At 36.6% G+C, this 21,474-nt stretch overlaps 1 protein-coding gene across 5 annotated transcripts in view; it reads left to right on the forward strand.

Annotated features, from left to right (window-relative positions):
• Positions 1-4,284: 4,284 nt before the first annotated feature.
• thraa (thyroid hormone receptor alpha a) overlaps positions 4,285-21,474 on the forward strand; it is a 48,426-nt gene continuing 31,236 nt past the window's right edge. The window contains exons 1-2 of one of the 5 annotated variants that reach the window (XM_067382279.1): positions 8,175-8,812; positions 11,545-11,610. The gene's annotated coding sequence lies outside the window, so the exon portion shown is untranslated. Of the gene's footprint in view, positions 5,017-8,174; positions 8,813-11,544; positions 11,611-15,130; positions 15,180-21,474 lie in introns of those variants that run through there. The other 4 variants (XM_067382278.1, XM_067382277.1, XM_067382276.1 and 1 more) reach the window with 4 other exon arrangements.

Genomic DNA, 21,474 nt, shown 5'->3' on the forward strand with positions numbered 1-21,474 from the left:
AGTGCGTGTCTAAAACCGAACTGGAACGCAGCCAGTGTCTTGGTCCAAGGGGGCATGATAGTCTATGAGGACATTGGCATATCTCAATAAACATGTCCGCCATTGGCCAATGAAGTTTAAGCACCTATTAGACAAGGTTAATGGAGGCTGATCAGAATGAAAGTCTGCGGGCATGTTCGGACTCATGGCCCTAGAGGTCTGTAAGAATTTTGAAAGAAATTGGCCACAAGTTTGCACTAATGAGTTTTACGCCTCAGTAATCACTTGGTGTTTCACAAATCCACACAATATGCATATCATTTGATAGATCTCCTCATGCTGAACAACTTTGCCTCAAGAACCAATGCTGTCAATCAAATTGTTCATTAATTATTCACAAATATGTAAAAAAAAAACTACTTTTGCGAATTAGTCCTAGGTTTTTCGCCTGATTGGAATGAAACCAGTGCAGGACAATTCTCTGGACTCTCTAGATCAATAATTATCCAAAAAAAAGTTGAAAAATGGGTGTGGCTAAATATACCCAAAAGCCTATAAAGCCTAAATGAAAACTCAGAACTTTACAAAAATAGGTAAGCACATGCAGCATATGACTCTAAAGAAGCACACCATTTTTCATGGTTTCAGATGAAAATGTGTATAACGTATAACGTCGGATGCGGTCAACTAATTTTCACGGGAGTCACACCTTTAGACTCCTGAAACCTTGCCGAGTCCAACGATACCAGACTTGCCAGGTTTTGACTTATGGTTTGTACAACGTTGTGATTTAGCGCTTAAAAAACTTTTGCGAATATCTTCGAAACCGTTTGTCCGATCAAGACAAAACCAGCGTAGGAAACACGGAACCTGGAAGTTGGTTTACAAAATTGTAAAGCCTTAATGTCAAAATTTTGATAGGAAATGGCAAAAAAAAAAAAAAAATCCAATCAACATCTCTCATTGGTCATTTTTTATGCTCGTGTATATAAGGGTCTATAACTCCCAAACGAAATTAGATATTTTCACCAAAATTGGCACGCATATGTATGGACACACTATGAGGACACCCCAAAGTGGTGGAGATTTGGCAATAGCTGGTGCTATAACTGTCAAAAAACCTTTAAAAACCATATTTTGGCTTTGTAAATTGCCTGAAACTGTCATTTTGTGCCACCAGATGGCAGCAGAAGACCATTAATATAGTTCAGGGTTTCAAGGTGTCAAAGTTTTGTCATTTAAAATCCCTTTTAAACTATATAAATCCTTATAATAACATTACAAATCACATTTTGTCATGGTTTACCACTTTATTTGTTCATTTGACTTTTTTTGATGTTTTTGCAATATTATAACATTACAATTACATTGAGACCTGAAAATGATGATGTTTTAAAGGGAAAACCTGTAATAAGCATTCTCTTACCTCATTTATTTAAAATATCCATTTCTGCAACAAAATGTGTGTGTAAGCATGTTTAATTAATGGATTTAACATGGAAAAACAGACACTTTTAAAGTGAAAGTGAGCCAATAAGTGGTCTTCTGCTGCCACTTGCCGTTTAAAATATTCATTTTGTCATACTATTCACCAATATTGTTCTATAATTCACCTTTAGACTTAATCAAACTATTATTTTAACATTCACTATCACGTTTTTTTTTGTCAAATTTCATCACTTCAGTTCCTTTCGAGTATTAGTTTTAACAGTTGTGCCACATTGAGTAAAATGAAACCTGAAAATGATGTGTTACTGAGATTTGCAGAAAACATCTTTACCCATCATGTATTTCAAATACTGAAAGTAAAATATGTGTGTGCGTATTTGTGTGAGCATGCTTAGTATGTACCAAGTATTATTGTTTAAGCCTTTTCTTTCTATGTGTTTGTTTTAGCATATATCATAGCTGTTCCTGTATGATTTCAGTGGTTACATGCTTGCTAAATAAAACAATTCCTTTTTACGCATATGTGCTTAAAGGCCTTAAAGTGCTTGAACCCCGGTAAATGCTGCTTGCAGCTTTAATTACATTTATATTTTAACCTAAACATGACATTTCTAAAGCTTATAGCCTCTTGTTTAGTGCTCAAACACATTATCGAGTTCCTGCTTGTGGTCTTGATCCCGTTTTTCTTCTTTTTTCTCTGTTTTATATGAATAAAGGCCAAAACTAAATTACTGTGACTTTTTGTTTGACTGTTAGGTGTCTTATATTGTTTTATATTGATAAATTGTTTAGGATTAGGAGTCACTTTATAGGCTATAGCATCTTCAAATTGAAAATATACCAACATATGTTATGATGACAAAATTATACCCAATATGTAATTTTCATTAAGACAAAATTCCCATGCTCTTAGACTCAGTGGTTTTTTGATGTTTCTTAATTCCCATTGAAAGCAATCCGTTGCAGCGGTGTCACTGGGACATTAACATTTTACGTGGCTTATAACGACCAGGGAGAAACTATTTTCTCGCACATTTTCTTGTAATCAACAGCATCTAAGACTAAGACAACAGTCGGCAACGTAAAAGTGGAAGGACAATGTTTTTATGTTAAGCGCTTCTAACATTTTTCTATAAGTGGAAAAGGCTGAGCGTTTAAGCGCGTTGCCTTCATATTCGGCCTGACCTGCTTGTCTGCATAGCTTTATTGGTCTTTTAATGTCACTGTTTTATGCATTTAACGTTTTTATTCATAACTGTATTTTATTTTCTAAGAAAATGCTTAACATGTTAATAATTGTGCTCATAGTGGGCTGCTTATAAGGTGTAGTGAATTTGCTCCTCCAATATCACTAGTAGGCTTAAGTGCTTACATTTCACGTTAAATGGTTAAGCCTGGTTTACTGCCTTTATGTTAATGTTCTAAAAGCATATGAATTAAAAAAAAAAAAAAAAAAAAAAAAAAAATATATATATATATATATATATATATATATATATAAGGGAAAATCAGGGCTTAAATACATGGGGAGACAATGATTGACAGGTGAACGTAATCAGTAACAAACAAGGGAACAAACTAGAGAACACAGACAGGCAAACTGGGGAAAAAAAAAACACCATAATAAAAACAGAACATACACACTACAGTATGAATGTAAGAAAAATATTTACACCTCCTTCGAATGTCTGAAAACCATCCAAATCCATGAGCTACAACATTAGTATTACACACAGCATTGCTCTGCAGTTTCTCAGTGTATGAACAGGTGCCCTCCATCTCAACCTTGTCTCCCTGTCCTGATTCAAATGGAGATTACACTATGTCAGTGCACCTGTCCAAATGCAAATGAGACCGAAAACAATTAACCACATGCCCTTGTTTATTCTGATGACTGCTGGACTAGTGCCATTAAAATGTTTATTGAGAATGATAATGTCATAATATTGAATTTAATATTGTAATTTATTTATGGTTCAAAAAGTGATGTTTGAGAAATAAGACAACTCAAATTAAATTAATTTAAATCAGATTTTTTTAATATATACTTTACTTGCACACATGGTTGTCAATATATTTGAAGAAATATGTTAAAAATATTTCTTACAAATATCATTGATCATCAATTTTTGAGTCATTAATATAATGATGCTTTCTTAAGGTTGCTCAGTTTGACCTGAACAAAATGCCATTTCAATAAAAGGTCAAGACACTTAATATTTTTCATAATATTAAATAATTTCCAAATAAATACATTTTGCATAATATTTTATTATTTTTTACTATTACTACAATAAGTATTAAGCCATAAGCAGTGATTTTAAATAAATGTATAATATTCAATTATAACATTAAATTATTTTAAATTATTTCATATTTGAAAAAAGCTGGAGAGAATTAATTTAACCTACTGTACAAACCTATTTACAATGTGTTTTTGAATACTTATATATATATATATATATATATATATATATATATATATATATATATATATATATATATATATATATATAATTCCTACAAAAAAATAAGGTTCACATCACTGATGTACACAGATGTTCAATTTAAATGTTTGTCTTTTGATCACCAAAGATGAAAAATGTAAGCCCTCTCTGTGTAAAAAAATAAAAAATAAAAAAATCATTATTGGCGATACCTATACAGCAAAAGAGGTTTGAATTATCATGCTGCAAGATCACAACAATTCAATGTCCTCGAGATGTATATCTGTAGGCACTGGCAACCACACAGCTGTCTCAGGAAGTACTTTACACACAGGGTCATCCATCTCACATAGGGTTAAAAGGTTTAAGCTGTTGTGAACCTGTAGAGAGCAGCATTTGATATAATCACATACTTCTATACCATCAGCTCTTCCTTACAGTAAAGGGGGCGGAGCGATTATAGTAAAGCTCGTGCATTTTCCTGTCGTGGCAGCCGAAACATTATCGTTTTCACACATAGCCAAACAAATTATGTTCTAACTGCTTCTAAGTGGATATATTCCGAATGTAAACTGTTATTTTAAATAGTTCTCAGCGGTTTGCAAGCGTATCGCAACGCGCTGAACAGCAATTCGCGACGAAGACCGGTCGTTAAGGAGCCTGGTGGGACTTCAGTGTACCATTTCGCGTTTTGGAAGCAGGTTGTCTTTATTCATAAGGAAGTGGGTGAGTAATTGTCCTGCTGTCCTCTGGTCAGCTGTCGTGTTGAGCTTCTCACTTCAGAGGTGTCCACTTATGGTGCGCGCGAAAGCGCAGAGCTGTAAAACATCTGCGCCGTCATCGCACTGCTGCGCATGTTTTAAAACTCTGCACTTTGCACGCGGCATAAGAGGACACCGAGTGAGTGCTACTTACAAAGTTCGGTTTAGCACACACCAGAAACCGACTAGTTAACTAGTTCCGGTTCTTGTGGCTTGAAAACAGAGACGTGAACTGTGTACAATCATTATAAAATGTACCTACAGTTAATTACACTCGAGAGGATTAGCGCTGGTCAGCGAGTTGTTCACCACCCAAGTGTCATTTAGAAACATTTACGTCTTTCATGAGAGATGATAACGTACAGTTAAGATCATTATCAGTAAGAGATTTTGTATCACTCTGAAGTGGTTTATTTTGTGATTATGTCTAGCTGAATGTACCGCATTCCAAATACAATCAATATGAACTTGAAATGTTGAATTGAGTTTAAATGGTTTTATTAACTCAAGAGGGTTTCAAACTTATGAGATGCAAACGACCCTTAAATATGATCATCCTCGTGACAGGGACCTCCATGTAGTTTCTTGTATAAAGGTCAAATTTACAATGTGCAAAATAAATATCATAAATATGTCTAAAATATTATTTGGAAAATATTTAGTTTTTTATCGAGTTACATTATTGTCACCCCCACCCCCCACTGTACTGGTAGATGTATTATTTATTTACTTATTTATTGTCAAATCAAATTTCAAATTTTGTTTATTTATTTACCCCTGTATTAAGTTGTTGAGAACAGGAGCACAGTGTAGGAAAACAGGTTTACTGGATGAGGGCTCAATTATAAAGTGTTGCCCTGCATGGGCAGCCATCAGCTTTCAATCGAAAGTAGCTAAAACTGGTAGCTAAATGTCAGTAGATCAGTGTTTCCCAACCCTGTTCCTGGAGGCACACCAACAGTACACATTTTGAATGTCTCACTAATCTGAACCATATATATTTCTGGTCTTGGAGTTTCTAATAACAAACTGATGAGTTGAATCAGGTGTGTTTGATTAGGAAGATTAGGAAAATGTGTACTTTTAGCTTGCCTCCAGGAACAGGGTTGGGAAACACTGCACTAGATGACATCATAATGGCAAATTCATTGATCTATATAAATATGAAGTGGGCAAAATAAAACTCTAAATAAGGTTTGTCCAAGAAGTTGCTATTTGTCCCTAAGCTTTTGAAAAAAGTCTCAAAAGGGGTGGGGAAGTCAGAAATATTTGACGCTGTAGCGACTGACGAATCAGGATCAAGAATTTCACAGAGCAGTGTACTGAAAGTGCATGTGAATGACTTGTGAATGGCTTAACTAATATTATTTGCATATGTAGATGGACTTTTTTTACCTTCTAATGAGTTTTGGCGGTGTATTTGTGGGTGGTGAGGAATAAATCAGTCATTTCACCTTGATACAGGTTCATCATTCAGCAGTGCAGTTTTACAAGGCTTGAATTCAAAGGCTCCTTTGGAGAAAACTGTCAGTTCAACATGCATAATGATATAATCCATAGCAGTTGATGTTACCACAAAGTTAAAGGTGCTAAAGAGGATCTTTTCGTCGACTGAGAAACCAAAGACTGTTACTGAGTTTTTGAAATGAGCGCATGCGTAAGAACAACCCCCCTCCTTCACACCTCGTTTCGAGGGAACGCCTCCCAAAACTCCCGCACGAGTATTGGAACACGAGTGTTTACCACCGGTATTCTCTGTGTCATGTTAGTGGATTCATTATGTGGGACTCACCGCAGGTAACTCATAATCTGCAGTTGTTACTCCTGTCTCCTGACAAAAACATTGCATGCAGCGCCTGTGGAGTGTGGAAAGTTACTGGAGCGCGCAGCCGCGCTCGTCTCTCACAAGGAACGTCACGGCAGTGATTGACAAGCCAGAGGGCCAATCGTTTACGTGATGATCGCCTAAACGATTGGCTGATGTTTTTAAGGCCCTACCTCGTGCACAGATGATGTATATTAATATTATTCCTGTCAGTGCACCTAATAAATAGTCTTTTATCAGTTAGTAAAGACAGTTTCAAGTAATATTGCAAAAATGTATAAAACAAAACATCCTCTTTAGCACCTTTAAATAAACTCAGAATTAGAATCTAAATTATGAATTACTAATTTAGGCTGTTGTTGCTCCAACATTACATAATCGACTGTTCTATTGTTAAGTCGCATTAATCGCAATAATAATACCAAGCTCCAGTTATGACAATAAAATATTATATTATAATAATCAGGTGGACAAGGTTAAAGTCGGCATGAAACGAAAGTTGCAATAGTCTTTTTTTCCCCTCTCCTGATGTATATTGAAACAGCCTCTCAAACAAGAAAAATGTCGGGCGGGACTTAAAAAATGATGTGCATAGATAAATATAGGCTATATAATAGCCTAAAACTGCAAATTCCAAGTAAATGTGAATAAATGTCGAATTCTTAATATGAGAATCGATTTGTGTTAATTAATCTCTAGCCAAAATATCATAATCGTGCCAGTGCAACACGGCATTGAATAAGAAGAGCATACGAGCTTGGTCATGAGGGGCTAAATAATTCAGTGCACGATGGGAACTGGCGTCCTTAAAGAACCTAGACTGTGGACCATATGCGATAAACAGTGCGTCAGCTCCAGTCTTCCTCAGGTTTCTGCTTCAGACTCCGAAGACACTATAGGGAGGCACACTTCTGCGCGACTCTCGGGCCGATGTGACCTGGGACGCCGTGTCCTGCATTTGGGGGTGAATCGCCACTGTGAGCTAGTAAGAATGAGCGAGGTGGTTAAATAGTTCAGTTGCATAACAGCCCCGCTGACGTCTCAATCTGCATTCATTATATGTTGACGTCAGAGAGCGGCTGCCGCGGGAGCGCGCAGCGGGTCATATGAGGGAACTGCCTGCTTCACGGTCTTGTGCTGTCTGAACACAATGTACGGATGAGTTATTCGTCCGTGTTTTCAACAGTCGTTGAACCTTACGATACAAAATGATACACTGCTTGCGTTCTGTTTGCAGTAGTTTATTTTTAGTGCTCTATTTGCAGCGGGTTTCTGTGTAAAATGATTTAATTCCGTGATCGCGTATAGCTTAGCAGTCATTTCTTTACGTGCCTGAAGCATGTAGGACATTGGAGTACACCAACATGTAAGCAACATGTGATGCCTCACACTGTCATGTCAGGTGCTTTAATGGTCTGAAAAACATGGTTTCATAAATCCTTAGTGTTTAACAATGCTCATAAGTTTTATATATATTTTATCAGGGCCGTGCACAGACCCTTTGAGGGGTATGTGCTTAAACTGAAAAAGGGTACCCCCCTCCCCCAAATAAATAAGACAAAATAATAGTCTCAAAAGCTTTATAATTTATTCACTATTAACGACAGTTAAAATATATATATATATATATATATATATATATATATATATATATATATATATATATATATATATATATATATATATTACACATACAGGGTTTCAGGGCTTCTTTAAAACTAATTATACAGCAATCTGTGAGCAATGTGCTTGAAGATGTTTATGACTTCACTGTGATCCACTGAGATGTTCCTCTCAACACACATTAATACACACACATTACTTTTTGCATGATAAAATAAAAAGAAGCACAGTGACCTGCTGATTCTGTAATGTTTTTAGTTTGTACATTACTGTAGTAAAACCATGTTTATACATGTGAAGACGAGCAGGGAGTATACAATACTAGATTAAAAAAAATATCTAGAGAGCAAATACATATTAACATCGTAAACATTAACCATACTGTGTGACCATATATAATATGATTAATTGTTAAAAGTGCCATCGAACGTTTTTTTACAAGATGTAATATAAGTCTAAGGTGTCCCCTGAATGTGTCTGTGAAGTTTCAGCTCAAAATACCCCATAGATTTTTTTTTTATTCATTTTTTTAACTGCCTATTTTGGGGCATCATTAACTATGCACCGATATATATAGGTTGCGGCCCCTTTTCATTCTCGTGCTCTCCTCCCACGGAGCTCGCACTTGCCTTAAACAGCATAAACAAAGTTTACACAGCTAATACAACCCTCAAAATGGATCTTTACAAGGTGTTCGTCATGCATGCTGCTTGCCTACATCGGATTATGTGAGTATAGTATTTATTTGGATGTTTACATTTGATTCTGAATGAGTTTGAGGCTATGCTGCGTGGCTAAAGCTAACATTTCACACTGTTGGAGAGATTTATAAAGAATGAAGTTGTGTTTATGAATTATACACACTGCAAGTGTTTAATAATGAAAATAACGACAGTCTTGTCTCTGTGAATACAGTAATAAACGATGGTAACTTTAACCACATTTAACAGTACATTAGCAACATGCTAATGAAACATTTAGAAAGACAATTTACAAATGTCACTAAAAATATCATGTTATCATGGATCATGTCAGTTATTATCGTTCCATCTGCCATTTTTCGCTGTTGTTCTTGCTTGCTTACCTAGTCTGATGATTCAGCTGTGCACATCCAGACGTTACTGGGTGCCCTTGTCTAATGCCTTTCATAATGTTGGGAACATGGTCTGGCATATGCAAATATTGGGGGCATATTAATGATCCCGACTGTTACGTAACAGTCGGTGTTATGTTGAGATTCGCCTGTTTTTTGGAGGTCTTTTAAACAAATGAGATTTATACAAGGAGGAGGAAACAATGGAGTTTGAGACTGTATTTCATTTCCATGTACTGAACTCTTGTTATTTGACTATGCCAAGATAAATTAATTTTTTAATTCTAGGGCACCTTTAATGAATTAAGTATATCAGCAGACAGCCATCATAAATCAAAGAAGAAATTTCTTAGAAATATATTTTACCTAGCTGACGACAAGGATCACTCAGTCGCTTTGTGTCAAACTCAAATGCAGTTACGCCGAGTTTTTGACCAGCGAATATGTGCAAATGTGCAATTTGTCATTAAAATGACGGCATCACATTAGGCTATGTCATCATCAGTTATGAGCGCTCAGTTTTTCCTGTTGTAAAATACATTTGGCCAAAATCTCAATTTATAAAAGATGTAATACTACTGTACTGTATGCACAGGCAATTTAAGGCTATTTGTAGGCTATTGGCTATGACTAACTTAGATGGCAAATGTCTCTCCGCCACTGGTCTCAGGCCTCAAATGCATAAAATATGAAACTTTATTGACATACTTGTGTTTCTTTCGTAAAGACAACGTTGTAGCCTACTTATTCAAACAACAGGATATTTATTTACCGACGTTCAGCTGCTCTGCTGTGGAACTTCAGTTCGCTGCATTCAGGGGGCGGAGTTGAGAGGTTTGACTGACAGTTTGAGTGGATCTAAAAAGATTTTGTCACAAGCTCTTTTTAATACCTTTATTAGGCTAAATATATTTGTAAATCAGAAAGACAGACGTAAACGGTGACCAATAGCATTGATTTATTGAAGAAAATAAATAAAACACCTCCAAAAAAAGGGCACTTTGGAGTGAAAGGACAAAAAGGTCATGTGCTCTGCACAGGTTGAGCCTTACCTGTGCATGCGCCTGTATTTTACATATAATTTTCTTCTAAAATAAACATTTTTATCAAGCTTGTATGTTTAGGGTCAGTAATTTCACTCTAATGGCCATGAAAAGGACTTATTAATTGCCATTAGAATGAAATTACTGACCCTAAACATACAAGCTTGATAAAAATGCTCATTTTAGAAGAACATTTCACATGGCACTTAGAGGCTTTTGCATCTGAAGTCTTCATATATATATATCTTACCTCTGAATTTCTGTATTGATTCAATAGATCAGTGGTTTCCATTTTTTTTCATCAAATCTCTTCCTAATCAATAAACAAAGAAACATGCACTTCATTTTCGCTGCATTGCGTGTTTTAGGAGTACCCAGATGACAAAAATCAAAGTAACAAGAATACCCATAGATGATAGAGTTGGTAATCCCATATTTTTTTTCTGAAGAAATGTGATAAGACCCAGACACCATCAATCACCACTAGACTCTGTAGTGGAATTCAGTGACAGATTTGGTCCTATGAACACTAATATCCAGTGAGTGTCTCTTTCTAAAAGAAAGTTAATGAAAAGCTATCATTAGTTATTATTTCAGCAAATCTTAATTATTATATTAACACAGTTGTGGTCCCTACAAATAAGGATCTGCTGTAGACATAATATGATATATGTGGAACATAAAATTATATATTATATTAAACTATTAAAATTATCCTTGATCTTTTGAGGTAAGAGCTTATTTTTATATGAAAACATGCATACTGTTCAAAAGTTTAGGGTTGATACGACTTTTTCAATGGTTTTGAAAAGTCTCGAGAAAAGTTCAAAAATTGTATTACAGTGTAAAACAACTACAACGGTTTCTGTTTTAAAATATTTTTAAAATGTAATTTATTCCTGTGTTGTCAAAGCTGAATGTTCAGCATCGTTACTCCAGTCTTCAGTGTCACATGATCCTTCAGAAATCAGTCTAATATGATGATTTGCTGATCAAGACACATTATTACCAATGTTGAAAACAGTTGTGCTGCTTAATATTTTTTTTTTCCAGGATTTTTTGATGAATAGAAAGTTCAAAAGAACAGCATTTATTTGAAACAGAATTGTTTTTACAACATAACAAATGTTTTTTTCCTTTTTTTAAAAATCAATTTTTATCCAGTCTTCCTGAATAAAAGTATTAGTTTCTTTTAGTGTTTAGTGTGTCAGCTCAAAACATTATCCCAAAATGTCCATCCTAAAATCTTTGCATCAAAAAGTCAATTTTGCTCCATTTAATATACAGTGCTTTCATGTAAGAATTACTACTTTATTTTTTGCAGTGTTATTGTATACCACAGAGAGAACAGAAGAGCACCAGTACAATAGGCAGCCCAACAGCTTCAAAGGTCAGAAGTCCTTGCAAATAAGCCGTGATGACATTCCTATAGGAAATTTATGAAAATGTGATGATGATCATGGGTGATAACATGGTGAAGATAAGTGCAATGTGAACTTCTATCAGTCATGAGATGTTCTTATGCTATATGAGACATCAAAGACGTGAGGCTGCTGTGTTTTATGGGATAAAGCACTTATGGGATATTGCTACGCTAAGTGGTAAAGTACAAGAACAGAACTCGAATCCACAGCTATCATAGCACATGCTAAATATAACATATTTAGCATATAATTTTAATGAAGTAAGATATTACTTGTTACTGGCATTAGTGCAGTCTTTGCTTATAGATGTAGTGTATCAGTGTAATGTTCACCTTCATATCTCTTCAGCACAGTGGTAACCACAAAAACCTCAGCATTATAGAAACTCTTTTGAATGTCAAACATAACAGCATTAAACACTAACAGGTCTTTCCCTTCACTAAAAAACACATACAATTATTGTTATATTAAAACATACATATGTTCTATCCTAATCTAGTCCTATGCTAAGTAGAATTGTCAAAAGTACCAACTTCAGTATCAAGTCAGTACTGAAATTTTAAACGCCTCTTATTGGCCATTGTGTTCACACTCATGGGATATGTCTGTGATTGGCTTCAATGATCAACACTTCAAAAACATTGTAAATAGTCATTAATGATGCTCTTCACTGAGCACTTACACAGATAAACACGGGAGCGTTTGAAAACAGACGTTTATTGCGGACCAGTCCGCTGATATCCAAAGTTATCAAGACAATTTTTATTAAGCTACTACAACTTAATTAATAGAAAATCCATTAACACAGAAATTTGAGTTTAAATTACACACAATATTAAGTTAATGTAATGATCAACATTATTATGTCAACTGAACTCAATTAGAATTTTTTAACTTGTAACCATGCATTTATTTAAGTTGTGGTAACAGATTCCCTGAATTACTTTTTAGAGCAAGTTAATCTATAAATCTAAATAAATATGTTCCAGAATGATTTCCCATTTTCCTCCTCAGACATTTAATAATGAAGAATGGCTTATTTCTTTTCTAGAGCTAATTTTTGAAAAACAGAAAAAGTCAGAAGCAGTGGCATAGCAACTGGGTGTGCAGTAACGTTGCCAAAAGTACCGACTTCGATACCAAGTCTGTACTGAATTGTTTTTTAAAAAGTGATGCTTTGAGCGCTGTCGAGCAGATTCGTAAACACCTCTGATTGGCCATTGCGTTCACACTCATCAGATATGTCTGTGATCGGCTACAATGATCAACATACACAGGAGCTTTTAAAAGCACACCGAAGTGTTTGAATCTGAAAGCGTTTTGAAAGTGGGAGCAGGAGCATTTGAAAGCAGGCATCTAATGCTCCCTTGTGTATTTGTCTAAGCGCTCAGTGAAGAGCATCACTGATGCGTTGATCATTGTCGCCAATCACAGACATATCTGATGAACACGTGAACACAATGGCCAATCAGAGATGTTTATGAATCCACTTAACAATGCTCAAAACGTCACATTTTTAAAACTACAGTAATTACTTTTGACAACATTAGTATGCAGGGTATGCATGTGCATATGGGCCCAGGCCCACGCCTGCAGCGTGCTCCCTTCGCCTTCCTCTCTTGTTAGTTTTATATAACTGTTCTTGGGAATTTATGATTTATTTGATCTCAGCAGGTTCTGTAGCCTCCACTTGTTGACAGTTGGCATCTGTGTTCATAAAGCAGAAGCCAGTTTGACTGTCACTGGAGGAAGGAAGTGGTTGCAAAGAGAATTTTGTGTTCTGCAAAACAATTCAGATAGCACAAAATAACATTATTTGTCATTGTGCTTCTTTGTTTCTTGTACCTCAGATATTTTACATTGATCATTAGTTGCTTCCACTCATGCCTGTTCATTAATGATGTTACATATGTCATGTGGCAATGTATTCATTTGCAATTATAGAAACATATGTATTTCTCATGCAGTTGGATTGTTTGAAAAATGGTTTGACTTATGTGTGTTTGACTTATGAGCCAATGTAGAAGTTACCACTCACTTTCCTCTGAGGACTGTATAACTAAGCAACCAATGAAAAGCGAGCGAGAGAGAGAGAAAGTGAGAGGGGGTGGCATTAAAGTGTTATTTTTCTCAGTCCTACAATATGAAAAGACATATGAAACATAGATGATGGGCAAACACAAAAAATTATACTAAAATAAAATGACTCCAAATATAGGCTGTATTTTGTGCATATATTTTTAAGAATAAGCATATTTTAATGTTGGTTATCCAACTGTTTGTGCTATTTAAAAAAAAAAAAAAAAAAAGATTTATATATCATCATATAATACTAACTTAAAGGGGCAATGATAGATTATGGCAGATTTTTCAGCCTTTAATAGCAGTATCTCGTTAGGCAGGAACACACCAAGCCGACGCTGATGAACTAGTGGCGACGAAAACAGACTGCGGGGTTGGCTCAAATCGGCAGCATCTGTGTCCAAAGCTGGTCTGACACACCAAACCAACGCTAAACAGCCGACGGCCAAGTAGCACGTCAGTTCTGCGCCTGCATGAGATGAAATGCCTTGCTGAACCAGCAGGTGGCAGTATCTGAACAGCCAATCTGAATGATCCGACGAGCTCCGACAGTGATTCAACATTTCGAATCGGCCGAAATAAAGCCGATGAGGACCAACTTCAGCCGACGGTGCGGAACATACTGAGAAAACTTAGTCGGCTGACGAAGAAACACTGCCTAACGGCCGACCGTCGGCTTGGTGTATTCCTGCCTTTAAAGATCACTGTCCCTTTAAGAGTGCATGTTGTGAGTGGCTTTAACATGTAATTGTAGCAGAGCTTTGTGCATCCTGGTGAATCCCTAGATGAGATGTTGTGAGTGTAAAGTCTATAGATCTATTGTTTCTCATATTAAGACGTTGGAGGGAACAGGGAATATGGAGTCCAGACAGGATGTAGTAGTTTGGCAGCTTGTTTAGTGATGTGAAGTATTTTGGCATTAATGGTCCTTAAACGTTTTCCAGATGGAAGAAGTGTGAACAGGCTGTGTGATGGATGATAGCAACAATGCTGGCCCCACGGAACTGGGCCATTTGAGGCTGTTGAAACTGCAAATTCTAGATCTTGGTTACCACTTGTTAGTATAATAAGTTACACTACCATTCAACATTTGGGGTCAGTTATATTTAAAAAAAAAAAATAGAAAGAAAGAAAAAAAAAGAAAGAAAAGAAATTATGCAGCAAGAACACATTTAATTGATCAAAGGTGGCAGTAAAGACATTTATAATGTTACAAACTTTATATTTAGAATAAATGATTTTTTTTAGCCTCATGTTCCAAACCTGTATGAGTTTCTTTCTTCTGTTGAGCACAAAAGAAGATATTTTAAATATCTGGTAACCAGACAGTTGACGTCAGCTATTGACTACCATAGTATTTTTTTCCTACAATGGAAGTTCATGGCTGCTGTCTGTCAACTGATTTCTGATATTCTTCAAGATATCTTTCAAACATGTTTGGAACAACATGAGGGTGAGTAAATTATAAAATCATTTACAAAACAATTTTCATTTTTGGGTGAACTAACCCTTTAAGTGTGACTAATATCAACCATTCGCTATTGACTGTCCAGTCAACCATGATAAATTGGTTATTTGCTGTGAGCCACATCTGAGGGCTCAAATCACTGTTCTCGACTACTCTGTTTTTTCTTTTATCCCCTTTGGCAAGAAAACCCTCTCAGATGGCATGATCAGAACATATGCCTGATGTAGGGAAAAGTATCATATTTCATGACTTCACTGCACACAGATGGCATCGAAATATAAGTATCAGAGAGTACTGTAAGACTGTCAACAGATGACAAAATTTTTCTACTTTACTTCATATCTGTTTGTTTGTGCAGCATACATTTGGTCGACACAGAAACACAAACCCCTCTTTTCCAGGAAAGGCTTTCCCAGAATGCTTTTCTATGTTGAATGGACGTGCGGTGCTGTGTGCCATAAGCGTATGAAGTGTCAGTGTAAAAAGCGGCACAGGTGCAGTGGAAATGTCCCCAGGGTCGGACCGTGACCCCTGCGTCTCCCCAAAAAGTATTTCACATTACAGCGATGGCACTGTAACCAGAAGATCGAAGCAGATCGCGTTTCACTGGCCTCCCTCTGCCCCCTCATTCACCTCATTCAGATTGTTGATCCTGCGAGACTGTGTGCGACTCAGCATGTAAATGTGAAAGAGGAAGATCGCGTGTGTATATATTCCAGCAGGGTTATTTATGTGTTTGTCACTTTTGTCATGCCCTCACCTCCCTGTTTGCCCTCACAACTATGTGTTTGTCTCTCTGCTATAGTGTGACATGTGTCTGTTAAGTTGGCAACATAACTATGTGCTGTGACACTTATGATAATGCCACACCTTGAGCTCCATGGAGACAGTGTATAGCCTTATAGTGATTAACTTAAACACGTATAGAAACGCATGGAGTACTTATTCATTATGAGTAACTAATCTCCTGTTGTTTGATATAACAATTATAACGGCCATTCGACCGCTGCTACTATATGTACACTAATCGGTGTCATGTACCAACAGAGTGCCACTTTCAGTAGTTTTGGCCTCTGTGGCATTAAAGGGAATTGAGGCACTAAGCAATAGGATATTAACATATTGCCGTTACCTTCGCTACAGTATATAGTATGTGTTGTGTGCACACAGTATGCAATTTTTTTGTATGCATGAAATATAAAAAAAAAACAGCAGAGTAGTGGGGGTGTCAAAAAATGGATTCTAAAAACATTTGTATTGAAACTGAATTAAATTCAATATTAGGTCATGTGACAGAGGGAGGACATGTGACAGCAACTTATGTAGCCCCGCTCTTTTTCAGCGCTGCGCTCGTCGTGTTCTGTATTCTGGTTTGTATTTCCAAAGCATTAAGTTAATATCTTAAGGATTTACGAATGAACCACTAGTTTTAAAATCTTCCCGGTCTACTGACATTTGTTATGACATCTGCTTCAAACATTACAATGCTCATGATAACTTTCGTTAACTCTACAGTAAGTAAATCCACTTCACCAGTGTAAATACACTTTGACAGCGAAGCCATAGAAATATACAGAGCTACTGCTCTGGCGCATAAGGGTCTATAGAGTGCAACCACATTTTCAGTGGCTTTACTTCCGGAAGTATTTTTCCATCCTTTTTTAAATGGGATCTTTTAGTGCTGGACGGTATACCGGTTCATACCGAATACCGGTATTTATTTTTGTTATGATATGAATTTTGATGATACCGCAATACCGGTATGTGTCGCTTAACCAACGTTCTGAACACGGCGCAGCCCGTCACTGTTTGAGAGTGTCCCGTTTCACTGTTGCACTGTAGTGAGAGCACAGCTGAGATCGCATCACAGCCTATGGTAAGTCCGAAATCATCCCCTAAAGCCTTATTCACTATTCCCTGCATTATCCACTTACATTGGTCACTTGAAAGAGTGAATGAAAACGAGTGAGTGAATTCGGACAGCCGTCGTGTGTACGTCGGCTGTACACTCGTTATTGTGGTGCAATGTGAGATTGAATGAGTGCACTCAATAACGTCCACTATGGTTTCGGACGCCACTACAAATGGCTGTTGCCTCAAATATTTCCCTATTTGAGGTTATAGGGGGCGATTTCGGATTCAGCCCTTGATTACAGCGGAGAATTCAAACTACATGCGGCGCGGGAGATAGAGCGGTTTCTGCGCGGAGCGCTGTGATGAGATTAACAACTTTCTCCACATGGATCATATTATATAGACTGGAGCGAGTGTGTTTAAGTTTTTTATGGACCTATTTCATATACTCTAATACTCTAAACATGAACCAGCAGCGTGTAGGCGCACATATTTCATCACATCTTCTTCAAATGAAATGTAACGTTATGCAAAGGACACTGAACTGGACGTCTGATCACGGCCGCAATGACACGATGGGTTATTCTGCTACACAGAAGACGACGTAAGTTAATAAATAGACTGACAACCCAAAGAAGAATGGGCAAAAATTTAACTGCTTTATTGTTTCTGTGTTAAACTTACGTGTGTCATTTGTTCAGAGACTGTAGTGCTCTTAAATGTACTGAAAATATCCTTAGACTGTTTAAATGTTCTTCCGCGTTTCTCCCTTGATTTGGCAGTTTGTTGTTATACAGTGTTAGATTTTTAAAATGCTTAAGGTTCCCCTTTAACTTTTTTTCTATCTCCATGGTCATATTTTAATATTCACGTGTCTGTAAGTGTGTTGCAGGTCTGTGTTTTAATGGTTGTTGTCTCCCCACAGCATCATTTTGTGGGGCTTTGTAAACCTGTATTAACTCTAGTGTGGAATTTTTCTACAATATTCACTCATCATGACAGTAAAACAGGGCATTCTTGTCAATCTACTGCACTATTTCCTCTCTCAATCAGTAAAAGTGTGGTTAACACCCGGTCATGCATAGGGGAAAAAAATACCGTCATATACCGTGAAACCGATATAATTTTGAAAAATACTGTGATATAAATATTTGGTCATACGGTTTAAAAAGCTGTTAAAGCCAAGAACCAAACCAATCAGCTTGGTTGTTGGCTTTAAACCAAGAGATCTTTCAACTGAGAGAATGATAGGACATTTTAGTTCGCTTGGCTGTAGAGCAGTGTACACAAAATAATATGATATAAAAATACTAGCACTACTTCTCTGAAAAAGTAGCTTGTTATAAGAAAAGCAACAATCTTTTTAAAAGACAGAGATAACAGGGGCCACAAACAGATTGAAAACCTACCTGGACCTTTAACATGCTGCTCAAAGTGAAGTGAACTCATTGTGTCCCCTTCTGTATCCATGTTGGTTTGTGTAACATCAAGGTCTCTGCAGGGAACTGCTATCTCCCTATAGATTAACCCTTAACCTTGTTTGCTATAGTTCGTGTCTGTAGACTAGAGTAAGAAAGTTAGTACGTAGATTTATAAGTGTAATCCAGCAATTTCTCTCAAAAAAATCCTGTTGTCACCGGTGCACAATGAATTCTGGGGTAGGCTAGGCCATGAAGGATCCATCTGTTGTATCTTTCATTGTACAGGAAACAAAGCACACTTTACGGGGATGCAGCTGTGATGCAATCAGCCTTCGAATGCGGTTTTTGAAGGATGCAGCCTCTGAATTGGGACGCAGCTATTGTGTACTGTACAAAACAACACAAGCCTTTCACTAATAGAAATAGGAGTTGTGTTTTTTTACATGAAGTGTGTGAATATGCCCATGATGAGATCTGAATCAAACATCTAATCTTGCATGGTTTTGATAAATCAAGACACCATCTAAAAAGACATCACTTCTCATGCAAGTGTTAAAATGCTACAGTTAACACACAGGCAATGTTCCCTCTAATTTTTTTTCTCGCTAAGCAAAACTTTTCTCTGTTGAGCGCACATTTTGGCCACCTGAGCAAAAATATACTTTATAACAGACCTGTACAATGAATGTAAACACACACAAAAAAAATGGTTTTATCATACAACTGTAACATTTAACTTTAATGTGCCGTTTCTATTTTATTTGACCCTTGATGTAACTTAGTAAATTAAGCACATTTTAGGTTACTTGAGATTTTTTCACATTGCTGTATTAACTGTACCAGTCTTTACCAAGAAATTCTATTAAAAAATAATTTCTGTCCTCCTGCAGGACAGTTCAATTCTTTATAATAATATAATATGAGCAGTTACAATGATGGTTTGGGACAACCATAATATGTTTTTGTACAGTCAATTATTAGCAACAAACAGTATTAAACCATCAAAATTACATGTTTATTGCTTATGAATTTCCCAGATGTTATATATACCAGGAGGTTAAGATCAAGGAGCCCTAAACAATCCCCTTGTGAGACAAATTTTTTATTAGGCTTACATTATAATATAATAAAATATAATATAATATTTAAGTATTTAAAATGATATACAGTATTATATATATATATATATATTCCATTTGTTTTAATATATTATATAGTGAAAACAAACTGAAGCTTTTAAACTGATAGCTAAATATTTTTAAGAAAAATGAACATTAACTCTTTTATAGTTATCTAAACATCCCTGAAACCCACAGCACCACCACACACAAAAATCTATTTAGACTGAGATATATCACTGATGTATTTTGAGTTTGCACGCTACACCTGTGGTGGGTTTGATTTTAAATGTCTCAGAGTTTTGTTAGCATTCTGTGCCCATCAGAATGCTCTTTCTATGAAACCTGTAAACCGCATTCACTGGTTCTGACTCTATAGCGACAATAACTCTATAGCTGTTGTCCAGAGCACTGCAATTATTTCTCATTTAAACTACTACAATAATTTTCATGACTGTTCTCTGCGCTGCAATTATTTCTTCTGCACGGCCGCGGCTTCAGAAGTGCATGGCCGTGCACGCGCGCAGCTTAGAGGGAACATTGCACAAAGGGCCCTATTTTAACGGTCTAAGTGCATGGAGCAGGTGTCCGAATCAACTTTTGCTAGTTTAACAACACAAAAAATGGTCAGCACGTCAGCCGCATGGTCCAAAAAGGTTGTACCTAGTATCTTAATGAGTCAGGGGTGTGTTTTGGGCGTAACGTGCAATAAACCTATCAGATTCTCATCTCCCATTCCCTTTAAAATCCAGTTGTACTCGCACCATGGCAGATTCGCTATTTACATGGCGGAATTTGCAAGCGGACAGACTGAATGCTTCTCCAGAGAGAAATCCTTTTATTTTTAATATTTAAAAATGTTTGTGTGCTGCTGCATGTCCCTATGTGTAAAACAAGGAGATTGTATGCGTGTTGTGCACTCGTCTATAGGCGCATATTACTAATGCGCCCTTTATATAACAAAAAACATACTGCGCCATTGACTTTAGACCAGGTTTTTGTTGGACAGTGGTCCTTTTCAGTTCCCTCAAAATAGCAACACGCCAACAATGCACATGAACGTGCCTCTTTTTCAGACCAGCACGCCCCTTAGCAAACAAATGAGCACGAGTGCATTTGCTGTTTAAACAATCTGATGATACAAAATGATAACTGCGTCGGTCTGAAACTAGCAAAAACACTTGTGTCGCACCTGGCGTCGCATTGTGCCGGTTGGATGATACGGTCCACAGTCTTACAATAATCTGTGTTCATAAACTGAAAAAGTGGTAACCTGAAAATGGTAACTAATTTAAATTAACTGGTTATATTCAAGTCAAAAATATTATTTAACATTACTGAATCAACCTAAATACATCTACAAAAATAATTTTTAATCATTACTGTAGCTCTTTAAAGGTGATAAAGAAGATCTTTTTGTCGACTGAGAAACCGAAGAACAACCCCCCTCCTTTCGAGGGAACGCCTCCCAAAACTCGTTTTGGAACATGAGTGTTTACCACCGGCATTCGTTGTGTCGTGTTAGTGGATTCATTATGTGGGACTCACCGCAGGTAACTCATAATCTGCAGTTGTTACTCCTGTCTCCTGACAAAAACATTGCATGCAGCGCCTGTGGAGTGTGGAAAGTTACTGGAGCGCGCAGCCGCGATCGTCTCTCACAAGGAACGTCACGGCAGTGATCGACAAGCCATACGCGATGATCTCGTCAACGATTGGCTGATGTTTTTAAGGCCCTACCTCGTGCACAGATGATGTATATTAACATTATTCCTTTCAGTGCACCTAATAAATAGTCTTTTATCAGTTAGTAAAGACAGTTTCAAGTAATATTGAAAAAATGTATAAAACAAAACATCCACCTTTAAGGTAACAATTGTAAGATTA

This window comes from Chanodichthys erythropterus, chromosome 3, assembly GCF_024489055.1.
Source record: "Chanodichthys erythropterus isolate Z2021 chromosome 3, ASM2448905v1, whole genome shotgun sequence".
In the NCBI taxonomy this organism is placed as follows: domain Eukaryota; kingdom Metazoa; phylum Chordata; class Actinopteri; order Cypriniformes; family Xenocyprididae; genus Chanodichthys; species Chanodichthys erythropterus.